This window comes from Macaca nemestrina, chromosome 6 (genome assembly GCF_043159975.1).
Source record: "Macaca nemestrina isolate mMacNem1 chromosome 6, mMacNem.hap1, whole genome shotgun sequence".
Lineage (NCBI taxonomy): Eukaryota > Metazoa > Chordata > Mammalia > Primates > Cercopithecidae > Macaca > Macaca nemestrina.
The window spans coordinates 87129569-87151825 of NC_092130.1; the positions used below are offsets into that span (position 1 = coordinate 87129569).

Here is a 22257-nt window from a genome sequence, read left to right on the forward strand (position 1 = left end):
AATAGAACAAAGTGGAGAAGTAAGTGAGGTCAGAATGGGGAAAGTGTCAGAATGCAGGCAAGCATGTTCTTAATTTAGAGACAGATGAAGGCCCAGGACTTTCCTAGGCAGATAAAAGAAGAAAGAAGCTGCTTTTTCAAAAGAGGGATCAAGATTAGGACAAAAAGGGAGATTTAGCCATCAGCAGTACCCAAATGAGAGCCCACAAAGAGACACTGTCTAGTCAGTGTACGTCTTAAGACATCCAGGGTCCCAAGCTACTGTGTTTACTGTTAGCCCTTAGCCATTGTTAGGTCTTATTGCTTTATAACTCTTCTTTAAGAATATATTAATAGTAAAATTACTTACTCCTATATACTCAATACAACTAATCCTTAATTATTAGCAAAAACATTTATAGTTATCACCTCATGATTCAGTTTGCCCTTCTCTAGTCCAAATGAATTGAAGTAGGAATTCATAGGACCTTTCCTAGTGAAGAAAGATTCTAGTGCTATTTAAGGAAAGTAAAAAGTATATTCTCCCCTGACAGAAATTTTCATTCTGATAATATTTTATCGGTATCTTTTTTTTAATGTCATGGCAAGAAATGGAGTTGATGGACCAAGCACGGTGGCTCACACCTGTAATCCCAGCACTTTGGGAGGCCACGGCGGGCCGATCACTTGAGGTCAGGAGTTTGAGACCAGCCTGGCCAACATGTATCTTTATTAAAAATACAAAATTTTATTAAAAATACAAAAATTAGCCAGGCATGGTGGTGGGTGGCTGTAATCTCAGCTACTCAGGAGGCTGAAGCAGGAGAATCACTCCAACCCCAGAGGTGGAGGTTACAGTGAGCCGAGATTGCGCCACTGCACTCTAGCCTGGGTGACAGAGCGAGACTCTGTCTCAAAAAAAAAAAAAAAGAAAGAAAGAAAGAAAAAGAAATGGAGTTGATTTTGAAAAGAAATCATTTTGAATAATTAACCATGAATTACTCTAATTAGCAGAAAATAATTATAGGTTGGACATACACTCTTTCGAATGCAGAGGATAGAGTAAAAGAATACCGGAAAAATGATGCCACCTTATAGATGTTGTGATGAATCCCAAAGAGGGCTTTTCTTTGAATTAATCTTCAACTGAGGCATTTTAAATGTCTTCCATTAGAAAACATTCATATTTCTATAAGACAAAAATTATTGCCTAGCATATGTTGTTAGAGAATCTTTATTGTAATAATTATTAAAGAAGACATCTTTAATGCCTCCTGAAAGGGAAAATATCATTTCCCTTGTTCCTTTTATAATACTTTCTGGATCACCAGAACAGCCTTCGATAGATTTAGCATATTTGTACATCATAGGAATACTTAAAACACTGTATGGAAGTGGAATTAACATATTCATGTCACTTGGAAAATGTTTGTCAAGTGATTAACATGACAGTTGCACTTGTGGCTTCTGTTTCCTGTAGGGGAAGAATATGTGGCACACTGATGAGAACAGGTAACAGATTATTTTGCAATTAGTTTCTGTTCTGTGAAGACCATCATCAGGACCCAAATGAGAGCCCACAAAAAGGTATATAGTCTACGTGAAGTAGACTTCATTTTTGGGCTATATTTTTGGGCTAAAGGGAGCCCAGATATGGGACCCAGGAGACACGTGCTCATATATGGCACCACAGATAATTAGTTAGTCCCTGACTAACTCTGGAACTTGGATAAGTCTCATTGTGCCTCTTTAGCTGTTTCTTTATTAGTAGTGCCATCCATCTCACAGGATTGTAACATGGTAAAAATGAAATGTGAAATTAACTTTTGAAAGTTAAAAGCAACAGCAACAACAAAAAGGTAAAGCATTGTTTGGACAAAAAGGTAATTTTTTGGAAGAGGTAATTAGGGAGGCAACGTGGAGATGTAGGTCAAAGGATAAAAAGTTGTAGTTATGTAGGATGAACAAGTCTAGATCTAAGTACAACATGAGGACTACAGTTAATATTGTATTGTATTTGGGATTTTTTGCTAAGAAAGTAGAATTTAGATGCTCTTGCCACACATACAAAAGGGTAACTGTGCGAGTTGATGGATATGTTAATTTGCTTGACTATAGTAATCACTTCACAATGTATATCAGAGCATCATATTGTATATATTAAATATATACAACAAAAATGTAGCTTTAATATATATGATTTTTACCAATAAAAACATTGACAATTTAGAAATGAGGAGTATCTGGCATATGCATGAATAAAGTATAACTTGTTTCCATATACCATCATATATAAAAATAAATTCAAAGATGCCTGCTTTTATTATTGTTAAGGGCTAATTATGCAAGAGAGTATCTTTGCAAAGAAATACATAGTGACATTCTAATCATTGGTCACAAATGTGATTTTCTAGGTTAGGTTTCAATTTTGAGAACAACATTCTTGCTTCTTAAATCCTTGCTCTTTTTCTACATCACTCTTCTGCCACCATCAATAAAGTTTTTTCTATATCACTCTTCTGCCACCATCAAGAAAGCTATTTTTCTTGATTGTTCAAAATAATAAATGGAGTCAAAGCCTATGTATAGAATAAACAAATGGTCTCACTTGCTCAAAAAATAACAGCACTCCTTGATCCTTTCATTATACCATCCTCTCTCCTCTTCTTTTCTTCTCTCCTTACCTGAAATATTGAATGAAACATTATCTCCAGTGAATTGCAATTAAAATATATGTTGGTTGCCTGGGAGAGGAGAGAAAGGCCCAAGAATCTCCTTTAATCTTCTCTTACAGGCTATTGGCATGGATTCTTTTATCTGATTAGCTAAAACAGTTAGCTTTCAGTATGGGCAAGTTGGACTAGGATTTCAGGAGAAGCTGTTTAGTGGTTATAATCGGTGATTTTTAAGGTTCCTTTCAACTCTGAAATATTTTATTACAAGTAGACCCGTGTAGCCAAGGGGTGCCCTGAGAGATAAAGGAAGGGAGACTACTAAATGACAGTGAAGAAGTAAGATCATAGGGGCAAATTATGCACTTCATTGTTTTGCCTGGAACTAGAGGGCAAAGGTGTGGGTGAGAAAAAAATGGGCCTTGATGCAGTGTCTAACAAGTCACAAACATCCTAACTTCCTAACTCTTACATAGAGTCTTACTGAGAGAAAAAGTAGATTTCACCAAAGAAAAGACAAGGTTCTTTGGGGAGGGAGATAAAGACAGAGACCTCTGTATTTGTTCCTTCAATAATAGGAACTTACCAAAGAATAAGGACATAAATGCCTCATTCCCAGGGACTACTTAGGTTTTCCATGATCTTGAAATCTTGAAAGCTCAGGCAGCAAAGGAAATGAGTTCAGGCCTGTTTTGTGACAGAGTGGACTCATGGCTGGAGAATGAGCAGAGACTGCCCCTGTCCTCTGGGTCTTACTCCTTGATTTTCAGGAAATTCCTCACAAAACATCCCCTCATTCTTGCCTCTTGGGGCAGGTTCCTGTGAAGACTCAGACTCAGGAGACCATATCTTGTAATTGTCTTGGCTGAGGACCTCTTGACCTTGGACAGCTGAAGGAGGGTCCGGATGCATATATTGGCCATGTCTGATTTTACAGAAGTAACCTTCACAGGCATGGTTTGGTGGAACTTGTAGCCATCTGTAAGGACACCGTAGAAATACACATCATTTACTTGGAGTCTGTAAAGTTTTGTGGATTGAACAGGAATGACTTGTCAAGGGGCAGCTCCTAGAGGCGGATGAAAGTTGGCCGCTTCCTGCTCCTGGTCACCCTAACTCCAGCTCTTTCTGGAATCCTGGCAGGCTCTACCCCTGAGGCCACAAAGAGGGATTCTTAGAGTCACACCTGGTAGTCTGTGGAGGACTAGCATCCTCTTTTGATGAAAATGAAATGCAACACTTAACACTCTTGGAAGAGAGAAAATGAATGATAAGAATTCCGACAACCTGGCTTGAATGTTTCTATTACAAAATTAGAGAAACAATCAAATTTGAAGGGACATGTAAAACATCACAAATAAGAATCAGTGGTTACTGAGGAGTCTAAACTCTAGGTCATCCTAATGCATACATGTTTCCAAGTCTGCTGTGATGGCTAAAATAGGTTAATATTAGTAGTTTTCAGTCCCATAATAAAATAGGTCTAAGACCTTTAGTGCAGTTTATCCTCTTAAATTGGCTCACCATGTACATGGAATGTATAAAAGAACCAGATCAAGTGTTTTATCACAAATTCTTAATGTATGGAATCTGAATCAGGATTCACAGCATTTGTTTAGTTAATTGTCTCTATATAGTCATTTGCAACATAATGATGTTTCAGTAAACAATGAACAGCATATAAGTTTATATATGCTGTTTATATAATCCATAAGATTATAATGGAGCTGAAAAACTCCTATTGCCTAGTGATATCATAGCTGCCGTAAAGTGGTAGTGCAACACCTTATTCACATGTTTGTGTTGATGCTGGTATAAACAAATCTGTGCTGCCTGTCATATAAAAGTGCAGTATAGCACATAAAATTATGTATAGTAAATAATACTTGATAATGTTAACAAATGACTATGTTACTGGTTTATATATTTCCTTCTGTATACTTTTATTGTTATAGTGTAATCCTTCTACTTATTAAAATAATGTTAACTGTAAAACAGCCTCAGGTGAGTCCTTCAGGAGATACTGTAGAAGGCAGCATTGTCACGGGAGATGACAGCCCCATGTGTGTTATTGCCCCAAAAGACTTCCAGTGGGGTAAGACGTAGAAGTGGAAGACTGTGACACTGATGATTCTGACCCTATGTTGGCTTCAGATAATGTGTGTGTTTCAATCTTAGTTTTTAACAAAAAAAATTCAGAAATAAAAAATAAAATGTTTTTAAAATAGGAAAAAAGCTTATAGAATAAGGATATGGAGAAAGAATGTTTTGCACAGCTATACAATGTATTTGCGTTTTAAGCTAAATGCTATCACAAGAGTCAAAAGTTTAACAATGTAAACATTTATAAAGGTAAAGAAATACAGTAAGCTAAGGTTAATTTATTATTGAAAAAACTAGTTTTAATAAATGTAGTGTAGCCTAAGTGTGGAGTGTTTGTAAGTTCTACAGTAGCGTACGGTAATGTCCTAGGCCATTACATGCATTCATCACTCACTCACTGGCTCACCAGTGCAACTTCTAGTCCTGCAAGCCCTATTCATGGTAAGTGCCCTGTAAAGGTGCACCATTGTCTTTCATATGGTATTTTTACTCCTTTTCTATGTATAGATATGTTTAGACACACAAGTACCAGTGTGTTATAATGACCTATAGTATTCTAGTACAGTAACTTGCTGTGCAGATTTGTAGCCTGGGAGCAACACGCTATACTATATAGCCTAGGTGTGTAGTAGGCTCTACCACCTAGGTTTGTGTAAGTCCACTCTATATGATGTTCATTGATGAAGTTGCCTAACAATGCATTTCTTAGATCGTATCCTCATTGTTAAGCAGTACATAACTGTATTTAAATATTGCGAACATGGGATATATTTTTTATAATCTGTTCATATAGCTCAGGGGTCTCCAACCCCCAGACCACAGATGGTACTGGTCCATGGACTGTCGGGGACCAGGCTGCACAGCAGGAGGTGAGTGGTGGGCAAGTGAGTGAAGCTGAGCTGCACCTCCTGTCAGATCAGCGGCAACATTAGATTATCATAGGAATGTGAACCCTATTGTGAACTGTGCATGCGAGGGATCTAGATTGCACACTCCCTATAAGAATCTAATGTTTGATGATCTGTCATTGTATATATTACACGTAATAATATATACATGTATATACATTATATATTACAATGTAATAATAATAGAAATAAAGTGCCAATAAATGTAATGCCCTTGAATCCTTCCAAAACTGTCTCTCCTCCCTGCCCCCATCTGTGGAAAAACTGTCTTCTACAAAACCAGTCCCTAGTGCCAAAAAGTTTGGGGACCTTTATGAGCTATTTATGGAATATTTAATATGCATAAAGCTTAGCCATAGCCAGTGCAAAAGCACAAAGATAGAGAGGAGATAAGCATACAAATAATAAGACCCCAAAGCTGAATAAGGTAAATGTCATAGGAAGGAACGAAAAAAAAATCTATAGGTTAAGAGCAGAGGAATAGTATCCAGTTGGAAAATACATTCATGGAGAACAAGAAATTTGATGGAGATCTGGAAGCAGATAAGTACGATGTTAGCAGGTGACATTGGGAAGAAATATGCAGTGAGGAGGAAGGAGCATAAATTAGAGGGTAGAGGCAGGATACATGGAGTAAGTTCATGGACAAGGCCCTCCAATTTAATCATAGCATGAAATCAACTCTATGGTATGTTGGCAATCTCCCTTTTCCTCACACTTTTGGAATGTTTGCTGCTGCAGTTTGGTTTAGTTCAACAGTCTTTCCTTGGATACCCACTAAGTGACAAACACTCTTCCAAAGCAGGGAAATAAAAGATAAAAAGGTATACACATTCTTTGCCCTCACATCACTTACAGTGCGGCAAATCCTTTGAACTATCATGATTGGAAATATGCTTGGAATGCTTTTGGATGGAGAGGCATCCCTAACCCAGCCTGTGAAGTCAGTCAAGACTTTCCAAAAATAAATTGGTTAGAATTCAGTCTAGATGGACGAGAAGGAATTAGGTAAAAACACAAGCTAAGGTGTTCAAGGCACAGGGAAGAAAAGCATGAGCAAAAGGTATGAAACAGCATTTGAGCTTGGGAAACTATAAGAAGCATTCATCCAAGTCATTTCTAAGGAGTGTCATTACTGCTCCAATATTTGCTTTTTGATGTGAAACTGAGATATAAATATAATTATATGGCTTTCTTGGTAAGCCCACATCCTTTACTAACTTTGGAGTTACTAATGGTGTTTCATTTTTAGAATACCTACATGTTTGTGTTTTATTGTTATTCTATCACATGATGATTTTGTAAACAAACATTGCATATATTCAATGTTCCCTGAGTTTCATTACCTTGACTCAGTGAGCTTTATGATTGTAATACTGTTGGGCAATATACCCAAGAGTTATAAGAAGGCCCAACAATGAGACGTTTGCAGCATCCCCACCTTCTTATTTTGATAAAAAACGTATCGCCTTATAAGTGAATCTAAGTATTATTCACACAATCCCTTAGTATTATATACTTCTCAGTCCCAAATAGTTCTTACGTTCTCACTACTGCACATTAAATCTCTATAATATTATTTGTGTGTCCCTTTTTAAAAAACACTGATATAAATATATGAATAACAAAAGTGTTCTTCCTGGACTATACTTCTATCTTCTCTGCCCTGGTCTAATAATTCTCTATCTTTGAAGTACGTTTTCAGAAAGCAAAACTTAAATCAAGACTGTCATTTCAAAATATAGGGCTATCTACAGTATGGGTATGTATGACTAAATATGCTGCTCAGTGGACCAGGAGTTCAGCCCATGATGAAATCGCATGTGTGACACCAGGGTTTCACTCACTGCTCAGTTCTGTGGCAACTGTGGATCACTGTATAACCTCAAGTCTTCGTGGCTTCTCATTTATGGGGCTCTGCTCAGCTGTAATGGAAGCAAAAGATGTGAAATCAGATACCACTGAGAATGTATATTTGTAAGAGTAAAAGTCTTTTATTCTCTTGCTAAGTTTTTTCACTATGCTATTTATTTCCATTTTAAGGAAAGTTTTTTTAAATGACATGTAAGGCATTTGAAAATGGTGTCTACACTCACCAGATAGAAAATGAAAGATATGAATAATTTAAATTTTTAAATGCTTCCTTTGGTTATCAAGATATTCGAGTTCTGAAATGTTTGAATAGTTACTTCATACTCAACCTCCTACATGTATACATAGTAAAAGAGAAAAAAATCCTTTGAAATGTTCATATTTTCCTCTTATGTCAACATGGATATGTCATAATATTTTTTGTTTTGTGGGACTCATTTCCAGTTGATGCAGAATTTTAAAGTCAAGATAATCACAATAATTAAGGAGTAAATGTGTAAATGAGGACCTGATTCAAGTTATTTAATTAACATAGATTCATGGAAATTTGACAACTGGAGGATTAAATATGGATTTTCATCTAATCTGTTTCTGTACTTTTCAGTTTTCCTAAACTATCACCAAATAAAGGGCAACGGTAGAGAATTAAATATGTGAAAAAAAATTAGGAAGCTATTTCCTGTTCCTTTGTGGCTTGTCTAGTCTAATACTGCTGCATTGAGAAGTTCTTAGAGATAATTCTCGTGAATCTTTTCTATGTGGGGGAAGTGAGAAGACGGAGAAAAATGGCTCTCCTCCCCAAATATGGTCGTAGTGGTGTTGATGTTAACCTGTTCAGGATAGACCAAGCCCTTTAGTATGAACAGGAGCCCTGGGTCCCCCAGGACCATGTAATCCTTGCCTTTTATCCCCTCTTATCACAGGCTAATCCCTTTATTCCTCCTGGATTCCTCCTGTTAAAAATCAGGTAAAAAAGCCCAATAGCAGCAATTAAACCTACCTTCCACTCCATCTGAATGGAACAGCCTCCCACCAATGTTTCTCTCAGCGTACAAATTTTTCTCGTCTCTATTCTCACTACTACCCCCTTCACCCCTAAAGAGTCCCAGACTGAATTTTCAGATTCAGGCCAAATCCCTTCCATTTACTTCCACAGTGATCTTCCTTTACCATATTCATTTACACTGCTTTACCATATTCTTACCCTGCTTTCTTCTCTCTCCAACTGGAGAGAACCAATACTTACTTAGGGCCAAATAAACCAGCTCATCTATAGTTCCAAACTAACAATAATGTTAAGGTGATGTGTTGGGGGTATTGTACCAGCCTAAAGAAAGCACGTTGGGAGAGAGCCTCTTTTTTTATGGGATGAGTTGGGTTATCTTTCCTAGACACACCAAAATCATACTAGAGGAACCCGGCATGGGACCATCAGGAACAGGAAGTGGACAGTGAGATAATGAGTACTAGTCTGGAGATTGAAGTGCCAGGAGATCATAGTGATGAAACTGTCTAGAATAACAAATATGGATTCAGAGCTTATCAGGGAAGTCTGGGTCACGAGAGTCCTTAGGGATGCTTAGGGGTTTATGAGATGTGAGGTTATGAGATGGCCAAGGATGGGTTTATAGTGTTAAGAGGAGAGGGCTAGAGACAGATGGAGGAGGAGCTAAGAGTAGGAGGGCAACCAGGAGAGAAGAGTGTGAGGAATCAAGCGAGGAAAGCTTTTCAGGAAAGAAGAACCATTCACCAGTTTAAGTCTCAGCAAGGCCAAGTTAGATTAAGATTAAAAAGGGAAAATCGGAAGAGAGAAGCACAGAAAGCAAGTAGACTACTTAGGCAAATGAGATTTTCAGTAATAAAAGAGAACAGACTTTTATTCCTCAATCTTTCTTTCCATCTTCACCTCATATTTATCTCCAAACAAAACCATATTTCTACATTGTTTGTCAATATTTGAATTTATCAATTTGAAAAAAAATGTATTTGACTCTTCACAACTCCCACACTAAGCCTAAGGCCAAATTTTTATTCCGTTGAATCCCTTTTCTCCATTCCCAACCACCGGCCTTTTCTTTGTCCTGATGTGTTTCTCATGTTGGTTTCTCCTCTGGCCTATGTGCAATGTACCTACCAGATGGACATTTCTGCATTATGCACACTTGGTCCATCTTTTATTTTTACCACTTTCATTAGCTTCTGCTTTCCTTTGGTAATAGATTCAGATTTATTTTCTGCCTTTATCTTGTCTTGATTGCCATTTTTGAGCCTTCTTTTCCTTTTCTTCACCATCATTCCCTCTTGTTGTCTGATCCCCTGAACACTTGTCACCTAGTGCTGTCAACTTCCAAAGCCACCCCTCTGAAACTTTCACTTTTCTCTTGTCTTTTTAAAAAACTTGGCTGCTGTATTTCATTAATGAATATAAATAAGAAACAAGTTAATGTCACTTTAATATTTTGATTTAGATTATCCTCATCTTGACCAAATATTGAATTTCATGTGTATATTCAAAATATTTCAGTGGTGTTTCTTTTTTTTTTTTTTTTTCTTATTTTGTTTTGCTGTTTGTTTGTTGGTTGTTTTTTTCTCAAAACTCAGGCTAGGCCCTCACATGAATGTAAAGAAAAGAGTTTGCCTGGAAAATATGATTTGAAGGGTGTCTTAAAGTTCAGTAACTGGTCACAGTTACTCAAGTACTTACTATTATCTACCTTTCAACTGAATTGAGGCATTTTAACTTCTAAAATGCTAAAATAATTTCTTAAGCCATGAGGAGCCATTAAGACATCAGACAGGGTTATATTTGCAAGGAGGGTAGGAAGAAATTTGGTTTGATTGAGGCAAGAATAAAGATGGCTCAGGACCAGAGGAGTTTCCCAGAGAATACAAGCCCTAGGGCCACTAGAGTGGAGGGCTCAGAGCAACTAAAGTCAGCCGAACACTTCAGGTATTGGGGGAAGGGAAGGGTGATGCTACCATCAGGAGAGGATGTTGAAGTGAGACAAGGGTAAAATGAAAAGAAACTTCTCTTATATAATTGGTTTGCCTCAATGAATAAGTCTATTTAAAAGGGGTTCCTTTTGGTTATTTTTTCGAGGGTTTTATTTTTATTTCCTTTCAAATAAATATTTTTCCAATTACTTGATATAGGAGGGAAGGGTATGATTTTTATAGAGATCCTCTTTTCCATGCAGCACACTAATTGCAGGGAAAATATAGGAAATATTTTCTGTCTACTCATTTACTCATTTACGTGTATACCCATGTACTAATTTAAAAATTATCCAGGGCCGGGTGCAGTGATTCATGCCTGTAATCCTAGCATTTTGGGAGGCTGATGCAGGTAGATCCCTTGAGGCCAGGAGTTTGAGACCAGCTGGCCAATCTAGCAAGACTCCATCTCTAAAAATTAAAAATAAAAATAAGTCATTGTGTATGTGATGTGTGCTAGGTACTTTGGCATTTTAAATAAAATGGTAAATAAGACACAGTTCCTATCATCCTGGAGTTGAAAGTAGTATGCATGGACAGATAACAAAGCAGTTACAGTCCAGCATGTTACGTGCCATGATCAGAGAAGTACAGGTGCTTCCTGGAACAAGAGAAAGGGCACTCCATGCAGATTAGGAGCAACAGCAAACTTCACAGTGGGAATGACATCTTAATAGGAGTTGGCCAGGCCAGGCTGGAGGGAAGGGGCAGAGAAGTGAAGGTGAAGATGGAAATAATATTCCAAAGTAGAAAACAGCACCTGTATCACTCAAGGTGAGTGAGAATGTGACTTTCCCAGACATAAACAATGTTGTTTATGGTGGGAAGTCAAAGTCGAAGGGCTAAGTAGATAAAAGATGAGTCTGGGCCCCATCATAAAGGCCTTTTGTGGGCTGTTCAAGGAATTTATATTTAACCTGAGGATAAATATATGGAGAATCATTGAAAGGTTTTAGATAGGGAAATAACGTCATCAGATTGCTTTGTAGAGAGCTGATTCTAGCTAAAAGAGGTAGTATTAGGAGGGTGGAATAGGAGACTGCAATATCAATTTGGAAGTCACTATTGCAGCCATTCTAGCCAGAGATAATGGTAGTCTAACTTATATTACCAACAGAAAGTACTCATTCAAGATATATTTATTATATACTAGAAAATATCAATAGGACTTGGAGGTTTATGAAACCAGAAAAAAAGGAAAATTATGATGCCCAAATTTCTCCTGTGGCCACTGGATGAATGCTGTCATTGATTGAGATGGAGAACACCAGAGAAAAAGTCTTTTGTGGGGAGAGAGCCTGTGAAACACCCAAGAGTCCAACAAACAGGAGTTACAATCCTAAGTCTTTGGTCAAGTTACGTATCTTAGAGTGCCTCAATTTCCTTATCTATGAAATGGGATAATATTACCTATTTCATAGAGCTATTGATAGAATTAAATGAGATAATGTACATAACATATTTTACACAGTAATCTGGATCATATAAGTACTCTTAATAATTAATATGATTCATATTATTTAAAACTTTGTTAAGATGGTAGTTCTCCATGGCATTTTTACATGTCTTGTGGTGGCTTTTGTCCCAGACTATCTGTTCAAAGAGCTTTGCATAGCAGACAGCCTCAAGATATTGAGTCCCTCAGGGCAGAAAGCAGATTTATTTCTCTAATGGGATAATAAAGATAATGACTCCTTCCTGGGCAAAGGTCGGGCTGGTTTGCTAGTAGCCCCCTAATAAGATTGGGGTTCCCAAACTGAGTTTCCTTAGCCGTGACACAAATTCACTGTACATGCAGTATCCACTTGGGCCACTCTGCATTCCTCCTGTGAGACTTGGGAGTGGGGTGACCAAGGGTATCCAACGTAAATGTGAAGCTTATGTTGCCCACAGTGCCATGAGTAATTAAGGTCTTTGCCTCTCTCCTGATAGCCTTATGTCTTCTGCTGGCATTTATTAAATCTTAGCAGGCTATCTGGTTAGCTTAAAAGCAAGGGAAAAATCTCAGACTCTTCATGTTTCTTGATGAAGTTGTCTCCTAAATATTCACATGTATGTTGTAAAACCTTGATACAGTGGCTCCGTAAGACTCCATTTTCCAGTCTTGACATTGAACTCTTCCCATAAATCTAATTATGGGCAATATATAAACAAAACTGTATGAAACAAGAGTGTTTATTTTCACTTTGAAGAATTCGATCGTTTCACTTATTTGTTTGGGAAAAGTTTGAGAAACACGAGGTTACTTTGCATTTAAAATATTTCTTCTTTCAGGCACAAATCCATGGGGGACAAATGTTTATCGTATAAATCCTCACTATCTAATAAATATTAAGTATCACAAGTATATGTTGAAATCATACAATAGTTTTAATATTAATAGCAATCATTGAATAAATAGCATAGATTAAGGCAGCCATTGGCTAGCAAATTCCACCTATGTATTAATGAAGAGTAACATCATGTATTCATATATAACAGATAATCTCTCACTTAACTTGCCAGTGTTTATTCAGGTATGGGCACATAATTTCTAAAAGGCATCAATTTGTATTCAGGTACATATGTATAAAATACCTAGTTATATCTGAGAACATAGTTAAGGATATGCTTTGTAAGAAAATATGATGATCCTGGAGTTAAATAAAATGAAGAATCTTCACTTGGATCCAATATGATCAAATGCAGATAATAGCCAGTAGGGAACAGGGTCTGCAAACTACAAAAAAAAAAGGGCAAAATACAAAGATAAGAGAAAAAATGAATTGCAGGTAGGACTCAAGATAGTGGACAAAGTATACAGAAGATAGATCTTACTTTAATAATCTAAGACAAGAATGTGAAGGAGAAGTAAAAGATCTAGTGTGCTTCAATAGAGGAAGCTGGAAATACAGTTCAGGATGGGGGCAAATAAGGCATTGTTCAGGGAAGCCTTCCTAGAGCAAGGAACGCTAACCATGTGAAGGAAGGAATCAGCGTGATAACCTGAGACCTTAATCCAGACACCAAAGGGGTGACTTGGGAGCCTAATAACCCTATGTTTCTAAATACCAGAAGATAGTAATTCATATGAAGGGGAGAGGAATAAAACCACAAAGAGTTTGTAAACCAAAATGTCTATAACATGTGGAGAAACTTCCATGCATTTGAGTTACTGGTACCAAGAAGGGGCAGTTTAGTGTTCTTAAACCACAGGTGTCATTCTTTGTGTCACAGGTGAAACCCAAGCTAAATTAAATGAACATGAAACTACACTGTTAGTGTTTCTAAACTGTACATCATCTGAAGTTTTAGTTGTGTTCTTGAGACATCTCTAGGCTAAAGAACAGACAAAAAGATGGAAAAATAACCCACTGAGAAGGCCAGAGAAAATGGAAGCCAGGAACTCAGATTTTGATCTTTGTTGCTAGTATTTTTGTCTCTCTTATTCCTGGGTAGTGGTAGACAAGATGGGGCAATAATAAAAATTGCTTAGCTTTGGAGACATGACCAAAATCTAAAACACTATCATGTTTAAAATAATTAAAGTGTCAGGCATTCTTTTACTTGTACACTACATCTTTGTTTATTATTCTGTTAGATAAAGCCTCTTGTCATTATACTCCAGGCAAAGCTGTTAACAGGGAAACTAAACCCACACCCTAGACCTAATTTTTTAATACAGTTTCTTCTTTGATCTATTGCATCTCTGTATTTAATTATGAGGTCTGACTTGATGCCGTGGTATCTTTTGCTCTTCTAGCTCTTTCTGTAGTTTGTAAAAAAAAGAATTTTATGTTTCTTTTAAAGCAAGCTCATTTTTAGTTAGTTCATTGAAAGGTGTCACCTTCTACTTCTTATTGCTCCTTGGGTCCTTTTATTCTTTGTCTCCTGAACTGACACAATTACCACCTCTACATTCTGCAAATATAGCTTGCAGAGCCAGTTTCCTAAGAATGTAATTTTCAAAAGTACCAGACATAAGAATGACTCTAAAGCCATTTGATGAGTTCTCTGTTACATTTCCTCATTTGCTTCCTTCCCAAAGAGATTTTGATTTCTGCCTGGAACATGCTTATCAGCTTAAAAGTAAGCAGCATCATTATGTTATAAGGATTTTCTACTGCAGCAGCAAGTGCACTAGCCTTGAATGAAGCAGTTGCTAATCATGTTGCACTAAGCAAATAAAACTCAGAACCGACCTAATCTTGCTTGCCTAATACCAGTTTCTGCTGCAGACTTCAGTGTAATGTTCTAATCACTGGCGCAAAACAGCCAATTAATTTGCTTTCCCTACGTGTTTTTACTGGCCAAGATGCATAGGGGAGCAGTGCATTCGGTCATAATCATGCTCCGCAAAGATGGGAAATGTTCCCTTTGAGCTTCCAATCATTAGGCCAGCTGAAGTGAAGACAAGCCCATTGACAAGTGAGAATGGCAATAATTTATTTTCTATTGATGGCTTGTGACAAATCATGTCGAAGCAGTGGCTGCATACTGTGGGGCTCCGCGAAGGAAGACTGTGATGGGCAAAGATGAAACCCTTCACAGCTCATTTAGTCCAAATGTAGCCACCTGGGTGGTGAATCGGTTCAACATACCAGCCCAGGCATTCCAGCACAAAATTAGATCACTAACAGGCAGGCCATATAGGGGTTCCTAGAAGACATTAATCAACAGGGTTGAGCTGTCAAAATGCAGAGTTTGAAATTAAGAAACACCAAAAGGATGGAAATGTGGCAATGCTGTCAAAGAAAATCAAGAATGTGATGTCTACTGCAGGATTCTAGCCACCATTAAAAAAGCTTAGAAGAAAAATAAATTATAAACAGGTAAAGAAAGTCATTACCCTACTGAAAATTTTCCTAATATTTTTACACGTGTTAATTAGTAAAAGTAGCATGGAGGTTTATGCAAGCATGAGCCCACCCCTTTTCAACTTAACACTGACAGGTCAGCTACATGTAAGTCCTCCTTACTGCCCCACAGCATAGTTCATCTCTTATTTAAATTTCTTTTCTACCAGACCTACTGATGTGCAAAGCATTTGATGTCTCACCCTGCTTCTGAATACCAACATTTCAAACTACAGAAGTTTTAGACTTGCATGCTTCATTTTCTGAACACTGTTTTTGGTAGAATAGAGATTTCTAGAATCTGGACTGTTCAGGGGTGTGTGTATGTGTTATGTGCGTTTCTATGATTATATTTTATCAATATGGTTTTCTTTAAAAAGCTCATTGTCTGTTTTCATGTTATAAAAAACATTTAATGCCATAAACAAATTCAAACAGAGTTACTGAAACTGACCGAATTTTCACTGAGCAAAAACATGAAAACTTCCATTACCTAAAATTATAAAATTTAAATCCTGAAGAATTCCTTTCCAATCCCCACATGGGTTTTTCTTAAAGTTTGGTCTGTGGACCACAAACATCAAAATGATCTAGAGCACTCACGGAAAGTGTAAATGCACAGACCAATATCCTTCAGACTTACTGCATACAAATTTTTGGGATGGGCCTGAGAACTAGAATTTTAATAGGATCCCCAGAGTGATTCTGAATGTACAGCAAAACTTGAAAACTACTTATTCTTGTATGAATAAGCCCTGGCCCATTTTCAAGTTCAAACACTTGCTTCTTTCCACCACTGTCTAACACATCTCCCTCTTGGACAAGCTATGCTCCATTTGTTCACAAACACTCTAATACGTTCACATTTCCATGCCTTTGATCATGCTGCGCCCTTCATCTAGAATTCCTCCCCAATCTCCAGCCCCAGCTCCATCTTTCCCATCCTCTAAGTTTCAGCTCAAATGTTCACTCCCACATGAAGCCTTCTCTGTAACTCTCAGCTAGATGTTAATATTCTGGTCTCTGTGCTGTCTTAGCCTTTTGTTTGTGCATTTTGTAGCATTGCCAACTTGCCTTTCATTGCAGTTACCTGTATACGTGCTTCATCTCCCAATTACTAGATGGTTCACTCTGTCAGACTCATGTCTGGTATGTCTGTTAATATCTCATAGCATCTAACTCATTGCCTTATACTATATGTACAGTAAATGTTTGTGGAATTGAATTGTTGAATAACAGATGTTAATTAATTCAAACGTAAGCTTTATGTTTTTAAGTCAGTCCGGGAGGTAAGTGTTCTCCCTTGCTTTATGCTTAGAATTCTCATTAGCATCTTGGACTGAGTTTACCTGTGAGCAAAAATAAATGAGGTCTGTTAAATTTTATTTGTTTGTTTGTTTTACTTATATACAGTTTGTCTGTCAAATGCTATTCTGCTTTATATTTTCTATATTAGCTTTAATGATATTTTCCCTGAAAGAATATTTATTGACATTCTAAGTCCTCAGTTGAAACAGATATGTAAAGTGCATTAATTTGCTGGAAAAAATAAATGACCTTACAGCATGCTACTATAAACCATTTGGTTTTTTTGTTTGTTTGTTTTGTTTTGTTTTTTGAGATGGAGTCTCACTCAGTTCGCCCAGGCTGGAGCGCAGTGGCGCTATCTCGGCTCACTGCAAGCTCCGCCTCCCGGGTTCATGCCATTCTCCTGCCTCAGCCTCCCAAGTAGGTGGGACTACAGGTGCCCGCCGCCACACCGAGCTAATTTTTTGCATTTTTAATAGAGACAGGGTTTCACTGTGTTAGCCAGGATGGTCTCGATCTCCTGACCTCATGATCCGCCTGCCTTGGCCTCCCAAAGTGCTGGGATTACAGGTGTGAGCCACCGCGCCTGGCCTATAAACCATTTGTTTTATAAATATTTCAGATATTCATGGGCTTAAAAAAACAAAAACACAGGAACTATATGCCCAAATATATTTGATAGCTCTATATGATGATTAATGAACAGTTCTGCAATTGTTCAACTATGCCTAACTTAAGACTAATGTCTTAGACCCCAATATAGCATAAAGCATGGAAGCCATGGTTTGGCTTTTCATAACCTAAGGAACAGGTTCGGCCTGACTTTAAGGTAAAGAAGTGTTTGACTGTGAGCCCCCCTGTATTCTGGAAGCACAAAAAAGATTTGAAAGATACAGGGCAAATCCTATCAGTTTTATCCAGGTTCTTGAAAGTATTATGGTCTGCTCAATCCATGTTGTAATTGTTTCAAAAGCCCCTTTTTACCTCTATGTTATTGTGATATTGCTGTGTGTTTAAACACCACGGAAACATAGGGGTGAAATGTTGCCAGGATACCTGGGAACATATACTTGAAAAAATAAAATAATTCAAGCCAATTTGAGTTAAACCTGTTCTAGTCAGAAGAATAGTCCTTTATCTGTCTTGGTCTTCAATTACAAACACTCTTGATGAGGAGTAGGCACTGAGGAGATGCCTCCCACTTTATTTGAGTGCCAAAGATCTCTGGCAGACTAGAACCAGGACAGGGCTGCTGGGAAAAGTTCTGAAGGTGTGGGAAATGATTATTTCAAAAAGAAGGTGATATATAAACTTACCTCTTTGCAACACCTGGGGTTGTTTTGGAACTAGTGTAAAAAGTGCTTTCTGGGGACCACACATTTCATAAATGTTTCCTTCACTGTTTAGTAGACATCTCAGTGGGTTCTGCTTTAACTCAGTTGATGATTGTAATAGAACAGAGTATGATACTGCATTTTTATTTATATTAGAATTGCTGGCCATGGGCACCTAGGGAGCCCCCAGATATAACTAAAACCTAATTAGGAGAAAAGAACATTGCTGGCTCAATTTCTGAATTGGAGAGTAAAAGAAACATAATTCCTCATATAACAACATAAAATCATTTCAAAATAAATAACTAAAAATGATACTGTTTTGGAAATATGCTTTCCATCTCCCCAAACCAGAAAAGAACAGCAATGTGGTATTTTCTACAGAATTGATTTGATCTTCTGCGAATTCCTCTATTCCCAGTGTATATAAGCCCTAAAACTGTTTTCGCAAACATCCTATGTCACTTGAGGGTGGAAGGAAGGAAAAGTTAGTCCATAAATGGTTGATGTAAAGTGATGAGACCTTATAGGAGAGACTGAAGGACTGTGACAGACAAGCACTGAGACAGGGAAAGAGATAAAAAGAAACCATGGTGTGAGTTTCAGGAAACCTTTGATGTATAAGAAATATTTGGACATTAGATTAAAGGTTCTCAACACTGACCTCATAATATTCACGATGCAAGAATCAGAAGAGCCTTTGAAGAAGATAATAAGAATAAACATACAGGCTTCTTTGAAAAAGCCACAGAGCACAAATCAACAAATAAGAATCAATCTGTCCTGTACAAGGTATCCTGCTTACCGTATCAGCAAAAAGAAACCAACTTTGACCTATGCATAAAACCTGAAGGAAAAAGGGACAATAAACAAAAGGCAAATGAAGAACATAATCTGAAGAGGAATGGCACAGAGAAACACAGAAAGTATTCAAAAAAAATAGTTCTCCAGAGTCTCTAAGGAATTACAGACAACACAGCCTCTAGAAAACAATCTAAAAAGACTTCAAAAAAGTGACACAACGAAATAGTGGCAGATGAAAATTGATCTGGAAAACTCATAAAGAAATGAAGGAGAAACTGGAAATCATAACAAACATAAAAGCCTCATTAAAGGCAATAAAAATTATAATATATGCTCTTCAAAACAAAGTCATAGAGGCTAGAATTGAGAAATAAAGACAAAGAAAATAAATCTCAAAAACCAAATTAGGTTAAAAGAACTATGTAAAAATTACTATAGAGATGATAGATGCAGCAGAGAGAAAAAGGAGAACCAAGAATCACTAAATTACTATTTCTGAAGAAAATAATGGAACAAAAAAACTAACATATAAGAAAACTTTACTGAAGAAAGATTTGATCTGTATAGTGCAAGTGTCCTTTATATCTGAAAAAACCTTAACACAAAATAATGTTAAAACATATGCTAATACAGTTTTTCTGTTCTCTAAGGATAAAATTATATGGGCATCCTAGCTGACAAAGCAAGTCATGGAATGGGGGAAAATCAGGTGCGTCTTAAACTTTTTCAAAGCAGCAATTTCTACATAGCAATGGGTGGATGGCAACATTTCCAGGGCAATAAAATATGATCCAATATAAAGACAACATTCTCAAGCAAGTAAGAGCCTAGGGATTATGGCATCCATGATAATTATTAGCAAGAGATGAATCAAAGTAAAATACTATATAAAAATATCTAAGATTGGGCCGGGCACGGTGGCTCATGCCTGTAATCTCAGCACTTTGGGAGGCCGAGACGGGCGGATCACGAGGTCAGGAGATTGAGACCATCCTGGCTAACACGGCGAAACCCCCGTCTCTACTAAAAATAAAAAAAAATTAGCCGGCGTGGTGGTGGGCGCCTGTAGTCCCAGCTACTCGGGAGGCTGAGGCAGGAGAATGGCGGGAACCCGGGAGGCGGAGCTTACAGTGAGCCGAGTTCGCGCCACTGCACTCCAGCCTGGGCGACAGAGCGAGACTCAGTCTCAAAAAAAAAAAAAAAAAAAAATATATATATATATATATATGATTAAATAATCACGGAAATCATAGTTAAATGTTATAAATCCTGAGAGTGTAAAAGTAATTACACATACCCACAGATACACAAACACCAACTACCCAAGGGTGGAGAAAAAGGGCAGTGATAGGAAAAACCATGATATGTTAGTACATCTTTTACAATCAGCTCTCAGGAGATCCTGTTTTAAGTACTAATGTTTCAGCCACTTACAGTTCTTTCATGGTGTTTTAAAAATTACATTTAGAGGAATTTTCAAGGAATTCTAACAACTCATAGTGAAGAAACGTTTCTCTGAATTCCCAACAATTTTTCTTTCACTTCATTTTTTTCTTTGATTATCTATTATTGAAGCCAGAATCTATGAAATTGTCCCACTTTTAAAAGATATTTCATTTCCTTCTCTTTGTCTTAGTATTACAGATGTCTAGAAAGATGTTCACCAAATATTGAAGTTATTCCTGAATGGGGAACTTTTGAGTGATGATTAACTGCCCCCTGTAGAGGAGAGGAGGGCATATAAACAGTTTAGTCAGAGAACGGTTTTAAATACCCAGAAAAATGAGGTATCTTTTTGATGCTGTCTTTTGTGTATCCATCCATTTCATTTCTCTTGAAGGAAAAACAAAAGGTAAAACCATTCAATCAGCTTATGCAAGATGCTCACAGTGGCACACTGTTAATCTTTGAGGGAATTACAAAGGAAGCTAAAGGAATTTATTTTTCCATAAATAGTCTACAATTTAACTTGATAGTCTTTAGTTTTTTTTTCATTTGTTTGAATGCAATGCTAACTTAGTGTGACAGAAAAAGGACTTGCAAAGAATCAAATGGTGATTTTTTAGGTAGCTCTCTTATTCCTCATTCACACATAATCCATGGCTCCCTTACCCAAGTAACGAGTAATTTTATATTTTGGAAATTATTCAAAGTGTGAGGCAGAGTCTTGAGTAGCTACTTTAATGTGAGCTTGAACTCTGAAAGAGAAAAATGTCAACCGAAACTATAATGCCTTAAGAATATATTTTGCTATTTGTCTCAAGTCGCTATTTTGGTTTAAAGGAAATCTTTGAATTAGCAATTATCAAAGAAGTACAAATTTGTTCTATTTGAAGAACCTCCATTTCCCCAATAAGAAAAACTCATGATTTGACCATATACTGTGGCCTAGATTTTGCAATTTGTTACACCTCTAAAGATAATTTTGAGCTAAATTATTCGCAGATGTATTTATCCAAATGTTTGTTTATAGTCATTCAGTTTGATGTTTTTTCTAAATACACTGTCATGTTGTGGGATTCTGTTTGCATAGCTATAATGGGGTTAACTTTACATTTTTATTTATTAACATTTTCATGATAGAAGCTGAAATTTTGAAGGTTATGATATCATTTCAAGATTGTCAAAGCTCCCAGTTTGACATATTATTTCTCAAAGTGTATCTAAAAAGAGAGGATGATGGAAGGAATCAGCTGTTACAGAAGTTTGTTAGCATAAAATATATGGGAAGGAGATGAGGAGCTGTATTTAATATGATAGGTAATTTACAATATCTGTGCAAATCAGATACTCGAGTATCTGTTAAATGGGCAGCCTTCCATTTGACTGTGAATACTTACCTATGATCTAATCTACTTTTTCCTTTTCTTTTTTTAAAAGTAAATTTAAACATCTGGTCCCTCACCCACTAGATGTTTTTACCCAGTATATATCTTCAGTTTAATTGAAGATTGGAAATGCTTTCTTGAAATCATGAACTTTTATTTCTTAAAATTAATCATGATATAATCACAAAGATGCTCATCCACAGTGAGGGCTATATTAACACTCTTTAACTGGTTAATCACACATTGCTCACTGTAGCTGCTTTTGCAACTTTTGGTTTTGTATCTTATTTTGTCCTCCAAGGTAAAATGACGGAGTGAGCATATTGCATAAAAACTAAGATCATCACTCTTCCACTGCCTATCACCCTGTTTATGCTTAACCAAGCATTTATTTATTAGTTCTTAATGGTAAGGGCTACAAGGTTACTACACCTGAGAGAAAAATCTGTAAGACAGGCTTTCTAATTAATCACTGGGAGGGTTCAGGAAGGTCTAGCTATTTCTGTAAACTGAAGCATTTATGCACTCTATTGCAAACGTTGATCATGAAAATGGCAGGTAATGCTTTATTTCTCTAAGTTTCTGTAGTTCCATTAGGAATAATGAACCCTTTACATGTCT

The 22257-nt window shown here is 36.9% G+C and overlaps 1 protein-coding gene and 1 long non-coding RNA gene across 4 annotated transcripts in view; one reads left to right on the plus strand and one right to left on the minus strand.

Annotated features, from left to right (window-relative positions):
• Positions 1–22257, plus strand: part of LOC105491963 (KIAA0825 ortholog) — a 473971-nt gene that overhangs the window by 399866 nt on the left and 51848 nt on the right. The window lies entirely within an intron of this gene.
• Positions 2932–22257, minus strand: part of LOC105491966 (uncharacterized) — a 110312-nt gene continuing 90986 nt past the window's right edge. Inside the window, exons 3-4 of the long non-coding RNA XR_011624184.1 lie at positions 7509–7586; positions 2932–3629 (exon numbers count right to left, since the gene is read on the minus strand). This is a non-coding gene — a long non-coding RNA (uncharacterized lncRNA). The remainder of the gene's footprint in view (positions 3630–7508; positions 7587–22257) is intronic.